The sequence below is a fragment of the Mauremys mutica genome, unplaced genomic scaffold (assembly GCF_020497125.1).
Source record: "Mauremys mutica isolate MM-2020 ecotype Southern unplaced genomic scaffold, ASM2049712v1 Super-Scaffold_2380, whole genome shotgun sequence".
NCBI classification, from domain to species: Eukaryota; Metazoa; Chordata; order Testudines; family Geoemydidae; genus Mauremys; species Mauremys mutica.
In genome coordinates, this window is record NW_025423354.1 from 1,186,883 (window position 1) to 1,207,641 (window position 20,759).

The 20,759-nt window shown below is 50.5% G+C and overlaps 1 pseudogene; it reads left to right on the forward strand.

Moving 5' to 3' along the window:
• The first annotated feature begins 422 nt into the window (after nucleotides 1-422).
• LOC123361490 lies at nucleotides 423-12,467 on the forward strand (annotated as a pseudogene).
• Nucleotides 12,468-20,759: the final 8,292 nt, after the last annotated feature.

Sequence of the window (20,759 nt, forward strand, 5' to 3'; positions counted from 1 at the left end):
AACGCGTCACAAACTATGCAACTGAAGGTGGAAAATCAGGATTATGCAGAGACCGGGGAAAATCAGGGGAGCCGAGAGAGCGGATCAGTGGAGGGGGAGGGGGGGAATCTCCCCAGATCTTATAGCCACGTGTGAGACACTGAGAGAGAAAAGGGGCAGAACCGGAGAGAATTTGTATTGGGGGCGAGAGGCACAAACATGGACAGGATCCAATTAACTCCCCCCCCCCCAGGGAATTTCCTGGCTGCCCAGAGACAGTTCAACCCCCCCCTCCCCAACTCCGGCTTCTCCCCTCCCTGCCTGACACCCCCCCCCCCCCATCCCAGCGGTGCCGGGGCGGATCCTGCTGCAGCTCCCCTGGGGCCGAGGCAGCTCCGAGGCTTCTCCCAGGTTCCCCGGGGCAGAGTCACTTTCCCTCCCGCCCGCCCCCCGGGGGTCTCTCACTCACCGGTTCACACAGAGGCGGCAGCGGCAGCTTTATTCTCCTACCCCCAGCAGGGCTCGCACGGAGCATGCGCAGTTTTACATGCTGACCCCTCCCTTACCTGGGCTGGAGAGGGCGGGAGCGCCCCGGGGCAGGCTGGGAGATGTAGTTCGGATGTGGGAGATGTAGTTCGGGTTGCGGTTCCCGGCTCTGGGCATGCGCAGATCAGGGGGGCGGGGCGGAGCGTGATCAGCTGCTGGATGAGCGCCGCGTGGCTGCTCCATTGTGAGCTGGGAGCCTGGGCGGAGCAGCGCGGTCTGTGCCGGGGCCCGTTAATCCCGCCCCCCCCCCCGTGCCCGGGCCGGGCCCTGCTCCCGCTGGGGCCGCCCCGGGCTCCGCCCCCGCTGCGGAGCTGCAGCCTCTAGGTACCGGAGCGAGCCCGGGGGGCGGGGCCACTGACATTTTCCAATCCCGGCTTCTGGCAGTCAAAGTTTAGGGACACCTACAGCATGGGGTTGCGTCCCTGACTGTCTTGGCTAATAGCCATTAATGAACTTTTTTGAACCCATTTATACATTGGGCCTTCTTAACATCCTCTGGCACCAAGTTCCACAGGTTGAGCGTGCATTGGGTGAAGAAGTACATCCTTGTGTTTGTTTTAAACCTTCTGCCTGCTAATTTTATTGGATGACCCATAGTTTTGCTTCTTGCTTGCTTATATATACCTGCCCCTGGAAATTTCCACTACTTGCATCCGACAAAGTGGGTATTCACCCACGAAAGCTCATGCTGCAAAACGTCTGTTAGTCTATAAGGTGCCACAGGATTCTTAGTCTGGTTCTGTAAAAGCAGCAAACACGGCTACCCCTCTGATACTTGACACCATAGTTTTATGTTATGTGTGTTGTCAGATGCTACCAGTGCGGTGCTCTGCTCTGTTCAATGTTGATATCAATCGGCTGCGTGCGTGTACTCCCCCTGTGTGCTGTCCCAGCTCTGCAGATAGCTGACACAGCAGACAGGGCCGGCTCCAGACACCAGCCTACCAAGCACGTGCTTGGGGCGGCAGCTCGGGACGTAGCGGCGATCGGGGTTTGGTTTCGTTTTTTTTGGTTCGGTCGGGCGGCACTGGGGGGGCGGGGCATGGGAGGCGCGGCGCCGTGCTGGAGGGGCGGGGACTTGGGCGGCGCGGCGCTCCAGGGGCGGGGACTTGGGCGGCACGACGTGACGCTCGAGGGGCGGGGACTTGGGCGGTGCGACGCGACGCTCGGGGGGCGGGGACTAGGGCAGGGCGGCACGACGGGCTGCTCGGGGGGGCGGGGCCTAGGGCGGCGCGACGGGCCACGCGGGGGGCGGGGCCTAGGGCCGCGTGACGGGACACTCGGGGGGCGGGGACTAGGGCGGCACGGTGCGACGCTTGGGGGGCGGGGACTAGGGTGGGGCGACGTTCGGGGGTGGGGTCTTGGGGGATGCTCGGGGGCAGGGACTTGGACGACGCGATGCTCGGGGGCGGGGTCTTGGGCGACGCAACACAGGGGGGCGGCCCTCTTTGTTTTTGCTTGGGGCAGCAAAAATGTTAGAGCCGGCCCTGCCTATGGTATGTATATTTATCAGGCTTGAAACATCATGCAGTACTAACAAATTCTGTTCACTTATTTTTAGTAGATCAAGAGAAGTTGTGTAGGTTGATGACTGAACTGGTAGAATATTGCAGCGCTCAGAACAATCACTCCTTCAGACCAAAAGTGGGTGAAGCCTGTTGTGCCAAGTTTGCAGGTGAGACAGAATTCTTGCTAATCCTTAAAAAAGGAAAAGTGATCTGAATTTCTGAATTGCAAAACTGCAGCATGTTATAAAGGATAGATGGCAAAGTCCAAACCTTTAAGAAGAGAGATTTGTAAAATCCTTTATATGCTGCAAAACATTGCCATATTTCATTTTGTATATGGCTTCTGTTTAGTTACAAACAATATGTGACAGTCTAGGCTAGAAAGTAAGGGATGCCTCATGCGTCTGAAAATCCATGGAGTTTTAGGAGGGGCAATATAATGATCTAAACTGGAATTCAGTGAGGCTACTTGAGTGAACTCCCCTATTCCTAAGCAGTTTTATATGTTATCCAAAATAATTTTTTTCAGGCGCATCCCAGAGGGGAGGCTTGACTGAGTCATTTATTTCAGTATTGTTGCTAAAGGAGTTGGCCGATGAGATTGCAGAGCCATTGGCCATTATCTTTGAAAAATCATGGCGATCGGGGGAGGTCCCGGATGACTGGAAAAAAGCTAATGTAGTGCCCATCTTTAAAAAAGGGAAGAAGGAAGATCCAGGGAACTACAGGCCAGTCAGTCTCACCTCAGTCCCTGGAAAAAATCATGGAACAGGTCCTCAAGGAATCAATCCTGAACCACTTAAAGGAGGGGAAAGTGATCAGGAACAGTCAGCATGGATTCACCAAGGGCAAGTCATGCCTGACTAACCTAATTGCCTTCTATGACGAGATAACCGGCTCTGTGGATGAGGGGAAAGCAGTGGATGTACTATTTCTGGATTTTAGCAAAGCTTTTGATACAGTCTCCCACAGTATTCTTGCCAGCAAGTTAAAGAAGTCTGGGCTGGATGAATGGACGGTAAGGTGGATAGAAAACTGGCTAGATGGTCGGGCTCAACGGGTAGTGATCAATGGTTCCATGTCTAGTTGGCAGCCGGTATCAAGTGGAGTGCCCCAAGGGTCGGTGCTGGGGCCGGTTTTGTTCAATATCTTCATTAACGATCTGGAGGATGGTGTGGACTGCACCCTTAGCAAGTTTGCAGATGACACTAAACTGGGAGGAGTGGTTGATACGCTGGAGGGTAGGGATAGGATACAGAGGGACCTAGACAAATTAGAGGATTGGGCCAAAAGAAATATGATGAGGTTCAACAAGGACAAGTGCAGAGTCCTGCACTTAGGACGGAAGAATCCCATGCACTGCTACAGACTAGGGACCGAATGGCTGGGCAGCAGTTCTGCAGAAAAGGACCTAGGGGTTACGGTGGACGAAAAGCTGAATATGAGTCAACAGTGTGCCCTTGTTGCCAAGAAGGCTAATGGCATTTTGGGTTGTATAAGTAGGGGCATTTCCAGCAGATCAAGGGATGTGATCATTCCCCTCTACTCAGCACTGGTGAGGCCTCATTTGGAGTACTGTGTCCAGTTTTGGGCCCCACACTACAAGAAGGATGTGGATAAATTGGAGAGAGTCCAGCGGAGGGCAACAAAAATGATTAGGGGGCTGGAGCACATGACTTATGAGGAGAGGCTGAGGGAACTGGGATTGTTTAGCCTGCAGAAGAGAAGAATGAGGGGGGATTTGATAGCTGCTTTCAACTACCTGAAAGGGGGTTCCAAAGAGGATGGATCTAGACTGTTCTCAGTGGTAGAAGATGACAGAACAAGCAGTAATGGTCTCAAGTTGCAGAGGGGGAGGTTTAGGTTGGATATTAGGAAAAACTTTTTCACTAGTAGGGTGGTGAAGAACTGGAATGGGTTCCCTAGGGAGGTGGTGGAATCTCCTTCCTTAGAGGTTTTTAAGGTCAGACTTGACAAAGCCCTGGCTGGGATGATTTAGTTGGGTTTGGTCCTGCTTTGAGCAGGGGGTTGGACTAGATGACCTCCTGAGGTCCCTTCCAACCCTGAGATTCTATGATAAGAGTTCTGCCAAAGAAATCCATAAACATTACTTCCTGTAGCACTTGAATTTTCCTTGGCGGTCTCCTATCCAAGTACTGACCAGGCCTGCACCTGCTTACATGATTGGACATTGGTGTCAAGATCACAGTCCAAAGTGGTATAGCTGCAAGCAACAGAACATTCCTCTAAAGTGAATCACAAGGGTGTCAGATGCGTCAATGGTTCCAGGAGAGATGGACAGAAATACTACAAAACACTGTGTTAAATATAGGCACTGAAGTCAAGTACTAGATGAAAAGATGGCCAACAGAGTTGAAGTTCTGAGTTACTTTACTATTTGAATGAGTTGGGGGGTTGTAACCGGGTCCTTTCCTGGGCTGCCTCCCTGCTGAGCTCTTTCTCTCTACCAATAAAGCACTGTGAGGCTTTTCTTACTGCAGCACCCGTGGCTTTTATTTACAGACAGTTCCCACCACCAGCAATACTATTTACAAACTTTACAGTTTACAAACTTTTACAGCAACTTTACACTTGCATCTGAAGAAGTGGGTATTCACCCACGAAAGCTCATGCTGCAAAACGTCTGTTAGTCTATAAGGTGCCACAGGATTCTTTGTTGCTTAAACTTTACAGGGAGTCTCCCTTCAGCCTGGAGACTGTCCCTTCCCTGGCCATTCCCCCCTTACACTGGCTGCCAGCCAGCCTGCCTTTATAGCTCATCAATGAGCAGGCCCACAGGTGCAGCCAGTTCCAGAGGCCAGGCACCAGACTTCTCCCCAGCCCCAATCTATTTCTCCTGATTGGGGCTGGCTGAGCAGGGGCTAATTAGGTGCTTTTGCACCAGCCCCCTGCTACAGGGGTTAAAAGAGATGTTGAGGAATTTGTGTCAATTAGAAGCTCAGGCTGGGGGGGGGGTGTCATTCAGCTACCTAATTAGCTAGTAGGTAATTAAAAAAAAATACATAGCATTTGTATAAACACCCAGAAAACACAACTAATGTTACAGCAGAGATGTTATAGTTAAGACTGAGACAGCAGTTAATAAAATTTAATTGCTGCTTTAAGTGGTACAGTTGATGCTTAATTAAATTGTGTGAAGATCTCTTTCCCCTCCTTTTGTGCTGGGATGCAAAGAACTCCCCTTGTCAAGGCCAGGTCATGGGTAGTTAGATTTTAGTAGTTGCAGCCAGAGTCTGCAGTCATGCAACAGCAGTTAGGAGTCAGCTGAGTCAGGATACCGGGAGATCAGAAGACAAACAAGAAATTGGAACCAGAGTTAAGCCCAGATCAGGATACCAGGAGGCCAGAGCCAGGAAACAAACTGGAGGTCCAGAACCACAAGTCAGATGCCAGGATTCAAGCTGGGTAAGGATGCCAGGAAATCAAGAAGCATAAGGTGCACAGTCCAGAGCAGGGTGGAGCTCAGTTGTTTTGGATACTTTTCTGTGCTTGCTGCTGGCTTAAGTAGGGCCAGTGGGCCAATCAACTGCCCAAGGGCTTGACCAATTGGACATGTGGGTCTGGTCTGGTTTCGGGGTGTGGGGGGTCATTCTGAGGAGGGATGGGGGTTTGCTCCAGTTTGGCTTGGGGAGGGATGTGGGTCTGGTCCAGTTTGGAGGGTTGGCCCGGTCTTTTGAGGACACAGCTGGGTCTGATCCTGGTGTCTGTGCCTCTCTGCCTGCAGGGAAGGACAAGGAGCCGCTGGAGAAGCTGTACCAGGTGGGCCCGCTGCTGGGAAGTGGTGGCTTTGGTTCCGTCTACTTGGGCACCCGCCTGTCGGACAGCGCCCCGGTGAGTAGAACCTGGACAGGGACCCCTCCATCCCACCCCTGCAGCCTGCTCTATAGAGCTCCACCTTTGGTGAGAGACCCGTCCCTTACCCCGTTACATCTCCTTTGCTTTGCCCTGGCATAGCCACCATCTTGCCTCCCCTTCACTGGTCCCTTGTTTGCCTCCCCTCTTTCTGGGGTTGCCTGACCCGATTCTGATTGTCTGGCTGGTTCTGTCCTAGGTAGCCATCAAGCACGTGGACCGGGACCGGGTTTCTAACTGGGGAGAGCTGGTAAGTGTCTTGGGCAGGGATATGTGCTGTGGCTCTGCATTGCATGGTCTTGGCTCTGTAGTGAAGGTGTCGTAGGTGTCACTGAGTCCCCGGGCGCTGCTCTGGAACTGCTCCCCACAAAGCCAGTCAGGACTTTGGGGAGCCTCCTCTCCCGTGGAGCATTCAGCAGGCCCCTCCGTGTGCTTCCCACAGCGAGTCCACCCCGGCAGGGTCCTGGGGAAGCCAGAGGGTCCTGCCCCCCCACTTTGCAGTCAGACGTGATTCTCAGCCAGCCAGTAACACAGAGGTTTATTTAGATGACAAGAACACGGTCCAAACCAGGTCTTGCCGGTACAGACCATAAGACCCCCCTTAGTTAGGTCCATCTGGGGCCCCAGGGAGGCCACCGCCCCACCGGGAGGCCCGAGCCTCCTCGGGGCTCCCCTCCATTCCCCAGCCAGCTTCCAAGAACTGCCAAACCCCCTCCAGCCCCTCCTCTCTGGGCTGAGTCTCTTTCCCGGGCCAGGAGGTCACCTGATCTCTTTGGCTCCAACACCTTTAGCATCCCCTTGCAGGGGGGAAGGGCCTGGCCATTAGTTGCCAGGCAACAGAGGGTCAGGCAGAGCTGAGCCCCCCCCCCCCCCTGCAGTATTCAGAGGGAACATTAAAACCAGTCCCACTTCATCACACCTCTCCCCCCTTCGAGAACGAACTGAGCGGGGTCACTTCAGCCAGTGACCTGGGGAAGTTCCCAGGGATGCCCCAGCATCCCCCTCTTCATGGGGGAAGAGTTGCACCAGCCAGGCCCTTCCAGTTTCCTGCCCCCCTTTAGGTCGAGGGTGCTCGATGGCACCCATAGTCTGCAGGGAGGAAGGGCCTGGCCATTAGTTGCCAGGCCACAGAGGGTCGGCCAGAGCTGAGGGGCCCCCCCAGTATTCAGAGGGAACATTAAAACCAGTCCCACCTCGTCACAGTAGCTCTTGACTTGGTGGGTGGGTTTGCCTGCCTCTGATGGAGCTCTCCTTTCTCTCTCTGTGAAGCCTTGCGGGAGCAGAGTGCCTATGGAGATCCTGCTCCTGAAGAGAGTGGGCTCAGGCTTCCGGGGGTCATTCAGCTCTTGGACTGGTTTGAGAGACCGGACAGCTTCGTCTTGGTTTTGGAGCGACCGGATCCTGTGCAGGACCTGTTTGACTTCATCACGGAGCGGGGTGCTCTCCCCGAGGAGCAGGCCCGCAGCTTTTTCCACCAGGTTGTGGAGGCGGTTCAGCACTGTCATAGCTGTGGGGTATTGCACCGGGATATCAAGGACGAGAACATCCTGGTTGATCTGAACAGCAGGGAACTGAAACTCCATAGATTTTGGGTCTGGGGCATTACTCAAGGACACAGTGTACACTGATTTTGATGGTGAGTGTCTGTTTCCATCCCCTTCTATTTTATCTATGTAGGGAGGGAATCCAGGGAAATTCCTCTTTGAAATGAGTTGTTCCCTGCCTGTAAATGTGCAGTAACTTCCCAGCCAGGGAATGGTTTGTTCCCTCCTCCCCCTGCCATTCTCATTTGCTAAATATACTGTTGTGTGATGTGCAGCTTTGATACCTTTGGGGTTTTCCTCCCTGCCTTGTATCCAAAAAGCATTTCACAAATGTGTTTGCCCTTTGGTTGGGTGTTAACCGGTGGTAGCTGCCCATGTCATGCAGGGGCTGGGGGCGGGGCACATGGCAGAAACCAGGTGTGAACTCACAAGCATCAATCTCTGGAGTCCCTGTGAGCAATAAGAGGAGAAAGTTGGGCTCTGGTTCCAGTGATTTGGTTTTCTCTAGGTCCACGACATCTGTAGCATTTCAGCAGGGGTCTGGCTGGTATTCCACCCTCCAGGGGTGGTGCAAACAGGATCTGCCTCACCTCCTAGATGGAGAAAGATTGAGTGAAACCTCTCTGCAGTCATGGCTGCTCAGGTGCTGGATCCTAACCTAATCTACCAGCTAGAATGCAGGGGAGGGGAAGTCCTCCCCCTCCCCCCTCAAGGATAAAGAAGAGGGCTCTTGTGCAGTTTCTTTCTGTGGGGATGGATGGACATCAATGTGGGGAGGGGATCAAGAGGAGAAGCTGCTGTCTCCGCCATCTCGCTAAATTATTTGTTTCATTGGAAAGTTGCATTTTGTCACGAGATGAATGTTGTGAAATAGGATCGGTGGGAGATCTGCTTACAGCTGGCTCCCTTTCCTCTGCTCCTCAAAGGCACCTGAGTCAGATCTTTGGGGAGGGGGGAGCTCCAGACCCAGGGAGGACTGTTTGACCTTGGTTCAGGGATCTGCATGGGGGACAGATAAACAGAGCAGCAGGCATTCTTTCTGACCCACTAGAAAGGCAGATTCAGGATAGGGCCCTTGACTTTCAAAAAACCAGATCAGTTTGTTGTTGAGGGTTTGTTTTGCTTCTGCCCTGCTGGATGGGTGCTGCATTTTTTGTTTTTAATGTAACGGCTCATGACAAGGGATGGGTTTGCCCCTCCCAACTGTGGCCAGAAACCAGACTAGGAGCTCTGACCTCAGTCTCCTCTTCCTGACAGAAGGGAAGAGATCAGATACAACAAAGGCAAAGGGCGTAAGCCTCTGCAGAGGCCAAAACAGGGTTCCAAGCATAATTATCACATGCACAACGGTACAAACTAAAACCACTCCCTTGACGTTGTACAACAAATCTTTCTCCCCAGCTCTGGAGATGGCAGGCTTTATCCCTGCCTGACTCAACAGTAGTCAGTGCCAGAAAAGGAATAAACTCTTCTTTGGGTTAAGCAAGGAAACCCTTTTATGTAGAAAGGACTGTAAGGTTGTCTGGGGTCCTTGTGCAGTAGACAAGGCCTCAGCACCTCCCCAAATGCTCTGGCTGCACTGGGTCACCATGGACTGAAGCATCTGCAAGCTGCCTCTCTCTTTACCTCATTGAGAAATGGTTACATTGACAGAGATGAAGTCAGGATAACGGTGGCCTTAAGAAAGCTGTTATGTATTGTGGCTTGTATTGCAGCTGGGAAACATGGTTGGTTGCACTCCATTTGGTTCTGCTTCATTTGTAGTCTATGCCCTAGCACAGCTGCTGGGGTTTAAATCCCAATCAAACTGGGCTGAGAGTTAAACAATATTAAGATATTGCAACCTAAGTTTGGGGCTGAAGTACCAGACTTGGTCTCTTGGTCACCCTGATAACACCTGAACAAATCATTAATATCTGGTTGCTCTGCTTAGGGTAAGAGATGAACTATTTCTGCTAACCGTGCTCCTCTGATCTCCTCTACAGGGACCAGAGTGTACAGCCCCCCAGAATGGATCCTCAATCACCAATATCATGCCAGGTCAGCCACAGTCTGGTCTCTGGGGGTCCTGCTCTATGACATGGTCTGCAGGAATCTCCCCTTTGAACATGATGAGGAGATTATTAAGGGCCGGGTCTGCTTTCCGCAGAGCGTCTCTCCAGGTGAGCACACTCCTTGGTAGTGTTAGAGTTGGGCGAACCGCTGCTTAGCCTGAATGCCACACTGACAGAGCGATAATATGACGACACAGAGGTGCATTTACCATCACTTCATGCAACCAATGAAACATGCAAGGCATAGTCTGTGATCTAGTGGTCCCTTCATGTCTTAAACTCAATGAGATGTTCCATGCTATTGAATCCCGGGGAAATGCTGGGGACCCCGCTGTCTTCCCTGCCTTAGACAGCTGCTTCAGAGCTCACTGTTGTCGTTCACTTCAGCACTTGACTCTCCTGCCACTCGCTGGGGTCTTTAATGTGGCTACTGCCGCTGGCTGATGAAGCAGTCTGACAGAAAGTGGAAATGACAAAAGAGCTTGAACCGAGTAGCTCTCCGGTTTCATCATCTCACTGGGGAAGGGAAAGTTGATTTTTGCTATTAGCCTGCGTATGAATGGCGGGGGAGGATGGGCTGCTCATGGACTTGCCCTGCTAATTTGCTCCCTTGTGTATTTTTGGAGTCTCCATCCAAAGATGGGACCTGGTTCACCTACGTACTAGGGTGGGGGAAGTAACTAAGAAACCATATCTAGGGCAGGTCTACGCTCCGGCCGGAATCGATGCTGTGAGATCGAGCTGGGGGGGTCAATTTATTGTGTGTAGTCTAGATGTGATAAATCGACCCCTGAGCGCTCTCCCGTCGACTCCTGTACTCCAGCGCCATGAGAGGCTCAGGCGGAGTCGATGGGGGGATGGCAGCTGTCGACTCACCATCTCCCCCACTGCTAAATGAGGGCAGGAACCTAGTGACAGAGGATGTGGAGAAAGCTAGTGTACTCAATGCTTTTTTTGCCTCTGTCTTCACAGACAAGGTCAGCTCCCAGACAGCTGCACTCTGCAGCACGGTATGGGGAGGAGGTGACCAGCTCTCTGTGGGGAAAGAAGTAGTTCGGGACTATTTAGAAAAGCTGGACGAGCACAAGTCCATGGGGCCGGATGCACTGCATCCGAGGGTGCTAAAGGAGTTGGCCGATGAGATTGCAGAGCCATTGGCCATTATCTTTGAAAAATCATGGCGATCGGGGGAGGTCCCAGATGACTGGAAAAAGGCTAATGTAGTGCCCATCTTTAAAAAAGGGAAGAAGGAAGATCCAGGGAACTACAGGCCAGTCAGTCTCACCTCAGTCCCTGGAAAAATCATGGAACAGGTCCTCAAGGAATCAATCCTGAACCACTTGAAGGAGGGGAAAGTGATCAGGAACAGTCAGCATGGATTCACCAAGGGCAAGTCATGCCTGACTAACCTAATTGCCTTCTATGATGAGATAACTGGCTCTGTGGATGAGGGGAAAGCAGTGGATGTGCTATTTCTGGACTTTAGCAAAGCTTTTGATACAGTCTCCCACAGTATTCTTGCCAGCAAGTTAAAGAAGTATGGGCTGGATGAATGGACGGTAAGGTGGATAGAAAACTGGCTAGATGGTCGGGTAGTGATCAATGGTTCCATGTTCACTTGGCAGCCGGTATCAAGTGGGGTGCCCCAAGGGTCAGTGCTGGGGCCGGTTTTGTTCAATATCTTCATTAACGATCTGGAGGATGGTGTGGACTGCACCCTTAGCAAGTCTGCAGATGACACTAAACTGGGAGGAGTAGTTGATACGCTGGAGGGTAGGGATAGGATACAGAGGGACCTAGACAAATTAGAGGATTGGGCCAAAAGAAATATGATGAGGTTCAACAAGGACAAGTGCAGAGTCCTGCACGTAGGATGGAAGAATCCCATGCACTGCTACAGACTAGGGACCGAATGGCTGGGTAGCAGTTCTGCAGAAAAGGACCTAGGGGTTACGGTGGACGAAAAGCTGAATATGAGTCAACAGTGTGCCCTTGTTGCCAAGAAGGCTAATGGCATTTTGGGTTGTATAAGTCGGGGCATTTCCAGCAGATCGAGGGATGTGATCATTCCCCTCTATTCAGCACTGGTGAGGCCTCATTTGGAGTACTGTGTCCAATTTTGGGCCCCACGCTACAAGAAGGATGTGGATAAATTGGAGAGAGTCCAGCGGAGGGCAACAAAAATGATTAGGGGGCTGGAGAGAGGCTGAAGGAACTGGGATTGTTTAGTCTGGAGAAGAGAGGAATGAGGGGGGATTTGATAGCTGCTTTCAGCTACCTGAAAGGGGGTTCCAAAGAGGATGGATCTAGACTGTTCTCAGTGGTAGAAGATGATAGAACAAGGAGTAATGGTCTCAAATTGCAGAGGGGGAGGTTTAGGTTGGATATTAGGAAAAACTTTTTCACTAGTAGGGTGGTGAAGAACTGGAATGGGTTCCCTAGGGAGGTGGTGGAATCTCCTTCCTTAGAGGTTTTTAAGGTCAGGCTTGACAAAGCCCTGGCTGGGATGATTTAGTTGGGTTTGGTCCTGCTTTGAGCAGGGGGTTGGACTAGATGACCTCCTGAGGTCCCTTCCAACTCTGAGATTCTATGAAGACGCCGCGGTGAGTTGATCTAAGTACGTCTACTTCTGCTATGCTATTCTCGTAGCCGCAGTTGTGTATCCTAGATCAATTCCACAGCCATGTGAAGCAAGAAAGGCAGATCCCAAAGCAGACTTGCAGGTGGTAAAAGAGGGAGGCTTGTAGGCTTCCCAGACATTACTCAGCAGCACATTCTCACTGACTGCTCGTTTTCTCTCCCCAGAGTGCCAGCACCTCATTGAATGGTGTCTGGACTTGAGGCCCTCCGAGAGGCCATCCTTTGAAGACCTTCTAAATCATTCATGGATGCAAGACGTCCCTTTGCCACAGAAAACAGCAGAGATGCACCAGCACAATCTAAATCAGGAGTCTGGCAAATAGCAGTTCCTCTCATCCATTGGATGTAAAAAATAAAACTCTTGCAGGTGGCTGCCTGCCTGTTACATGGGAACATTCATATCTCATTCCAGAGGCCAGCTAACTGGCGAATCTTCTAGAGGCTGGAGGTTAGGCCCTGCCTTACTTGATGTCTTGCCCAGGGGCAGCTCCAGGCCCCGGCGCGCCAAGCAAGTACTGCCGAAGCTGCGGGACCAGCGGACCCTCCACAGGCAAACCGCCGGAGGCAGCCTGCCTGCCGTGCTTGGGGCAGCAAAATCCCTAGAGCCGCCCCTGGTCTTGCCAGTAGACTTTTTGTTTTGTTTTGTTAATAGTTAATATTGTAAAGGGGAATTCAGAAATCCTGTGGTTTTTTTTTATATACATGCAATTATAAATAAAAATGAATCACTTGACTTAACCTGAAAGCTCGTCTCTTTCGGGTGGAGTAAAAGTGCCAGTTTGACAGCGCAGAGAAGCGGTAAACATCAATGCTACATTGAGGCTGCAGTATGTTACCCATGCACGTGGCACGTTGGATGCTGACCAGCCGTGTCAGGGCACAGTGTGTTTCAGTAACATGGATCCTGTGGGGTGGGCTCTGGAGACGCTAATGCTTCACATCCGTGAAGGGATTGTTAATAGTTGCCTGTTACGGATGTCTGATTCGTTAAGTACTATCCCAAACTTTAAAACTCTGCTTTATCCTGGTGGAGCCAGGATCTATTCTTTCCCTGTTCCGTTTGAGGCTGCCTGCCTGCGGGCTGAACGGAACAGCGCGCTCCCCCTGGCTATAATCTTCATGGCGTTGTCTAAAACCGATGCCGTTAGTTCATGTGTAGGGCTGTCAGATGTTCAGAGATGGCGCGTGACTGCAAGCATTGTTTGCACAGTGCATTTCTTTTTAAGACCCTGTTGGTTGGAGCCTCCCAGGGAAATATTTGAACCTCTCGGTGCACTACCCGTTTGCTGCTGCTAATCTCCAGCAAGTTGCCTGCCACCAAGTGAGCGCTGGAGTTGCCTGGAGACTTCTAGGATGGGGCTGGAGTACTAGCATGAGCAGCAGGATATAGGAGTTCTATTCCTGCACTGCAACTTCCTTGCTATGTGCTTTGGGCCAAGTCATTTGCCGCTCTATGCCTCAGTTTCCCCACCTGTAAAGAGCCCCCTGTGCAGTCCTTGCAGGTCCCTTTGAGGAAAGGCAGTAGGGAGTTCATTTTTCAAACATCTCCGTTTTCATTGTAGGTGGGCTGAACAAGACAGCTCAGCTCCACATCTTCAGAGACTGGGGCCTACTTCGCTTTGTGGTTTTCATTTAACCGCAGGCTCTTGTTTTGAGAAAGTCCATCTCACCCGTTTATAGCAGCAGATGAGTCTCTCGCGGTGAGTGAAATTTAGCTGGGTGCAGTTACCGTATCACAGCAAAACTGCTCCCCCACTGCATGCGGGCTCTCCCTCCTTCCCGTAAACACTGCTCAGCTGCTACTCCCCTTCTTGGAAACCTCACCACAGAAAGGCCAAGTAAGATCAGAGTGTCAAGCCCCGCAGGGACCGATGTGATGATAGTCACTATGTGTCCTGCTGCAGCTTATGTTGCTTGCCCGGCCAGCTCAGTAGGAGGGAAATGCTGTCAGGGAGACATGATGTCCAAATGGCACAGAGTACCTCATCCGGCCCTTTGCCAGGTAGGCAGAACTCCTCACTGAGCTTGGGACTTAAATCTAAGGGCCTGGTTCAGGAAAACACTTAAACATGTGCTGAGGCCCTGGGAAGTCAATGGCCACTAACTGGGTACGTTTACACTGCAGCTGGGAATACCCTAGAACGGGTAGGCAACCTGTGGCGTGGGTGCCGAAGGCGGCACAAGAGCTGGTTTTCAGTGGCACTCACACTGCCCGGGTCCTGGCCACTGGTCCTGGGGGCTCTGCATTTTAATTTAATTTTAAATGAATCTTCTTAAACATTTTAAAAACCTTATTTACTTTACATACAACAATTGTTTAGTTATATATTATAGACTTATAGAAAGAGACCTTCTAAAAACATTAAAATGTATTACTGGCACGCGAAACCTTAAATCAGAGTGAATAAATGAAGACTCGGCACAGCACTTCTGAACGGTTGCCGACCCCTGCACTAGAAAATAGCAGCGTCAACATCTTAGTACCGGTACCGGTAATGGTGCCGCAGCAGTGGGGACGCAAGCTGTGAGTGAACGCGGACTTTCTGTATAGAGCGTATCATGCAATCAAATTAAAACGCAAAGCCACTTTTTGGAGACATTAGGGCAGGTGTGGGCAAACTTTTTGGCCCAAGGGCCACATCAAGGTTCCAAAATTGTATGGAGGGCCAGGTAGGGAAGGCTGTCTCTCCCCAAACAACCTGCCCTGCTCCCTATCTGACCCCCACCCTATCTGCCCCGGGACCCCACCCCGCTCCCTGTCCCCTGACTGCCCTGACCCCTATCCACCCCCCTCCAAGTCCTGACAGACCCCCCAGAACTCCCACAATCCAACCCCTCCGTTCCCGGTCCCCTGACCACCCCCGCCCCTAGAACCTCTGCTCCATCCAACCCCCACCCTGCTCCCTATCCCCTGACTGTCCCCAGGACTCCCTGCCCGTTATCCAACCCCTTGGCCCTGGCCCCTTACCATGCTGGTGAGTATTTGCTTCAGGTTGGGGGGCTGTCTGTAAGCAAGGACTGGCCTGTCTCCCAAGGTCTGTGAGAGTGAGGGATCATCTTTCGGGATAGGTTGTAGATCCTTGATGACGCGCTGGAGAGGTTTTAGTTGGGGGCTGTAGGTGACAGCTAGTGGCGTTCTGTTACTTTCTTTGTTGGGCCTGTCCTGTAGTAGGTGGCTTCTGGGTACTCTTCTGGCTCTGTCAACCTGTTTCTTCACTTCAGCAGGTGGGCATTGTAGTTTTAAGAATGCTCGATAGAGATCTTGTAGGTGTTTGTCTCTGTCTGAGGGATTGGAGCAAACGCGGTTGTATCTTAGAGCTTGGCTGTAGACAATGGATTGTGTGGTGTGTCCTGGATGGAAACTGGAGGCATGTAGGTAAGCGTAGTGGTCAGTGGTACTTAAGAAATGAAGCAAAGTCATAGGGTTTTTGGTAAAATTTATACCCATTTCGCATGTAACTGCACAATACATTTGTTGCGCCACTAGCATAGAGAGCAAAGGAGAATTCTGGAGAATTTTAATAAAACTAGAGATCCCAATCCTGGTGCCAATGAAGGGAAGGTTAACACTCCAAATAATCCCAGTGTTGGAACAGCAGGACTGAAGTTTACAGGCTGAAGTTTTCAGTGTAATGTGTCAGCATTATCTGAACAAAAGTCTTTGGAAGGCAAGGAATACAAGTTGACAGCAAATCAACGCAGGTTCAGTCTGCCTGCTTTCTTCATTCCTTTCAGGATAGGTGCTACTCCTTAGGTATGCCAAAACATTTGCATTTTTGTCCTCAAAAGATTTCCTCAAGAATTGTTTACAAGAGAAAACAGTTACTTGAGTGCAAACATGGCATGTCCACCCATCTAAGACTCAGCGTGGAGTTAGAAGGTATGAGCTGTACACTGCAGTCCTATAAGCAGGGTAACCCTACATCAACAATGCATCATTCGTAGACCAGTCACAAGACAGCCATGAATAAATCGCAGGCATGTGCATAATATTTCCCCATGCTTATCCTTCCCCCGTCCCCCCAGTTCCTTACATCTTGTCAATTGCTGGGAATGGGCCATTTTCATTACCACTACAAACTGTTCTTTTTCTCTCCTGCTGAGAACAGCTCACCTTGACTGATCGCTCTCCTTATAGTGTGCATGGTAACACCCATTGTTTCATGTTCTCTGTGTATATCTCTCTCTTCCTACTGTATTTTCCACTACATGCATCCGATGAAGTGGGTTGTGGCCCACGAAAGCTTATGCTACAATAAATGTGTTAGTCTCTAAGGTGCCACAAGTCCTCCTGTTCTTTTTGTGGATACAGACGAACATGGCTGCTACTCTGAAACCTGTCATACACCTATCAGTATCACCTCATTCTCAGCTATGCCTTTCATCGGTCATTTTACTGTAATTTAACTAATCAATCCAAACATAATGTCACTTGATTATTTAACAAATTAGATCCCACCCCCTTCATTGGTTTACACCCAGCAAAATTACTTGATCAGCAACAAAAAAAATAAAAATCAACCAACCAGGCAGAGACCAGACAGATAAACAATAGCGAAATGGGGACCAATAAAATCACCATGATTACAGGCATGCAAACCATTTCAGAAATGCCTATGCAGTTATTGTAAAGACTCTTGATTATTCATGCAGTTGAATGGTGGCGGTGTGGCACTAGGCATAGGGCGTCCGAGGGGTGGTGGGCAGGGGGGTTGTGGGGGTCTTCGGGTGTAGAGGGTCCGAGGGGTGCTGGGCATGGGTGTTTGTGGGGGTCTCTGGGGGTGTGTGGTGCCGCACGTAGGGGGTTCGAGCGGTGCTGGGCGGGGGGGTCTCCAGGTGGCATGGCGCTGGGCATGGGGGTCAGAGCGGTGCTGGGCAGCTGGGTTTGGGGGGGTCTCTGGGGGGTGTGGCGCAGGGGGTCAGAGGGGTGGTGAGCTGGGGGGGTTGTGGGGGTCTCCAGGGGGTGTGGTGCTGGGCGTAAGGAGTCAGAGGGGGGCTGGGCAGGGGGGTTTTGTGGGGGTCTCCGGGGGGTGTGGTGCTGGGCGCAGGGGGTCAGAGGGGAACTGGGCGGGGAGGATTGGGGGGGTCAGAGGGGGGCGTGGCACTGGGTGTTGGGGGTCGGGATTTCTGGGCAGGGTGGTCTGTGGGGGTCTCTGGGGTTGTGGCGATGGGCAGGGGGGTAGCATGGTGCAGCACGGGCCCTCCCCCAGGGGAAGAAGCACGATGGCAGCGCAGGGCTGGGCTGGCCAGTGTGCGTCTGGCAGCTCCCGGGTTGTGAACAGTGCCCTTGTACTGGGCTGGGTGGAGCGGGACTGTCCCTGCCGTGCCATGACCCATCTCCCATTGCCTCAGGCAGCCCCTCGCTCTGAGGACTCTGCCCCCCCCCATGTCTCCTTCGCCCCTATGCGGGCCCACAAAAGGTTAATCCGGCCCTGTTTGGGGTGCAGGCTGTGGGGAGTTTGGGTGAGGGGTGCAGGCTCTGACCTGGGGCAGGGGTACAGGAGGGGGTGTGGACGTTTGGGCTCGGGGAGGGAGTGTCTGGTCAGTATTTCACAGCGTTCAGTCTCCTGGCTGCACTTGTATAAGCTAGAGAAGAGCTGCGGTGTCTAAGCATTTGCAAAGATGTATCGTTTAAGACAGGGTGACTCATAGACTTTAAGGGCAGAAGGGACAATTATGATCATCTAGTCTGACCTCCTGCACAACGCAGGCCACAGAATCTCACCCACCCACTCCTGTAACAAACCCCTAACCTGTGTCTGAGTTACTGAAGTCCTCAAATCGTGGTTTGAAGACCTCAAGGTGCAGAGAATCCTCCAGCAAGTGACCCGTGCCCCATGCTGCAGAGGAAGGCGAAAAACCTCCAGGGCCTCTGCCAATCTGCTCTGGAGGAAAATTCCTTCCCGACCCCAAATATGGCAATCAGCTAATCAGTTCTGGAAGCTACTGAAGCGAATTAAACTGGGGAGGAAGATGCAGTCCTAAAACCAACCTAAGAAGCTGTTTTTAGAACAAGCTACTGGTTGTGGTGAAGTGAATAAACTACTGCTAAATCCATTCTACTGTTTGATAAAGCCTCAATTTCTGTCAGGTACTAACAGCATCGTCTGAGCCCATCTATAAGGCCAAATAGTGTTTTAACCATATTGGGAATTAATGTGAAACTAGCTCCTCCACCACAGCAACTTCTTTTGTAATATAGCCTGGTCCACACTTGGAACAGACCTGTACTAGTGACACTTCTGTTGATACATAGCTATTATCAAAGTTTAACCACGTCTCCCCGAATGTGGTGGGGTTGGGTTTTGTTTGAGGCGAACAGTCGAACGTAGTGGCACACTGCTAAAAAGTTAGCCTTCAAGAAAATTCACTAGCACAATTTTCAGGGGAAAAAAAATCCCTGTCCACACTGACTGACACCCTGCTAGTTACACCCATATCAACAAGCATGGTTTAGTGTGGTTCTGATCCCTGTACGTAGGATACAAGCCAACCTATGCTTAAATAAGAGTGCTCTTCCTCTAAATGTGTTTGTATTTGAAAGCAGACAGTGATGCGGTTCCAAATGTCACAGTACATGTGATTACAAACGATTGAAACAAATTCATTTCTTTCACAAATGCCAATTGAGCGAGGCAGCAGACATACTTAATAAAAATCCAGTCCCTCCTCCTAAACGCTTATAAGTTCTTTTGATAGTTCCCCTCAAATTTAGCTGTGTGATTTTGGATATGCAACAAATATGTGAAAGGGACAGAGCAGAAGAGAAGCTTTGTTTGGAGTATTAAAGAACTGAAAAGAGGAAAATTGGCTCAACTGAATCTCCTAAAAAAATAGTATGAACACACAGTCTGCAACAGATTTCAGAATTCTTCATTTCAATGATGTGCCTTCCGCTGACATCTTTATGTCAACAAATAGGTTTTTTACACGTCATAGCATCAGAAAAGCAAAGCAAGGAGGCCGATGTAAATTTTGGTGAAGAAGTACAGTAAAGTAAGGTTTGTATAAGGGCTGTCAAAAGCGATTAAAAAATTAATTGTGATTAATCGCACTGTTAAACAATAGAATGCCATTTATTTTCAATATTTTTGGATGTTCACTACGTTTTCAAATACATTAATTTCAGTTACAACACAGAATACAAAGTGTGTAGTGCTCACTTGATATTTATTTTTATTACAAATATTTGCACTGTAAAAAAAATTGGATTTTTCAATTCACCTAATACAAGTCCTGTAGTGCAATCTCTTTATCATGAAAGTTGAACTTACAAATGCAGGGGTTTTTGGTACATAATTCTACATTCAAAAATAAAACAATGTACAAATTTAGAGCCCACAAGTCCGCTCAGACAAATAAGGTTGGTTACAATTTGCAGGTGATAATGCTGCCTGCTTCTTGGTTACAGTGTCACCTGAAAGTGAGAACAGGTGTTCGCATGGCACTGTTGTAGCCGGCGTTGCAAGATATGCATGTGCCATATGTACTAAAGATTCATATGTCCCTTCATGCTTCAACCACCATTCCAGAGGAAGTGCTATTTCTTTTGCTTACCATTTTTACAGTGCATATATTTGTAATCAAAACTAATAATATAAAGTGAGCACTGTGCACTTTGTATATGTATTGTAATTGAAATCAATACTGAAAATGTAAATATTTAATAAATTTCAATTGCTCTTATATTGTTATAAGTGCAATTAAAAATTAATCACAATGAATTTTGAGTTAATCACCTGTGTTAACTGTGATTAATTGACAGCACTCGTATGTATGTATTATGTTTGTGGTGTGGGTATTAATAAACATTTACACAACAAATAGAACTTTGTAGCGGGGTGGCTACCCGCTCCTGCCCTTTGGGGCTTTAAAACAGCCCTGGGAAGGGGCTTTTTGGCTGGGCTGATTGGGGAAGTGGCTGCAGCTGGAGGCCACGCCCCAAACTGAACAGGGCTTATAAGAAGGCAGGGAAGCCAGGAGCAGTCAGTCTCTCTCTGCTTCCAGAGGGAGATGGGCCTGGCTGCTTAGAGGTTGAAAAGATACCTATGGTGAAGCAGGGCTGGGGAAGGGCTGAGGAGCTAGGGAAGCTCCAGCCTGGAAAGCCCCAGGCTGCGGCCTAGGAAAGGGCAAGAGGTACTGGGGGTTGCAAGGGACAACCCAGGAGTAGGTAAAGCAGCAGGTCGAAACCCCTTTTGCCTGTGATGAGTGGGCCGATGCTGCAGTCTGCCCCAGGGTGTGGGGCTAGACCATGACTGTCAGTGGCCACTACTGAGGCAAAGTGGGGATAGTAGGGTGGGGGCTCCCCTGGGAGGAGGAGACCCAGTTATAGGTAAAGAGGCACCGGGTCCAGGGAGGGACACGGGGCCGAGAGCAAAACAGGTGGATCACCAGCCTGCAGAGGGCGCTCCGGACTGGAAGAAGAGCTAATTCCCGGAGTAACCAGTAGGAGGCGCCGCAGGGGTGAGTACCGCCCTGTTACAAACTTATTCTTGGTTAAATACACCTTTGGCAGAATTTTGGAAAATCTAGACTATTCAATCGGAGGGTCTTACAATATTGTAGACCTGTCCAGGCAAGGGGAATAGGTTGGGTTTTAAACCACATTAGCAAAC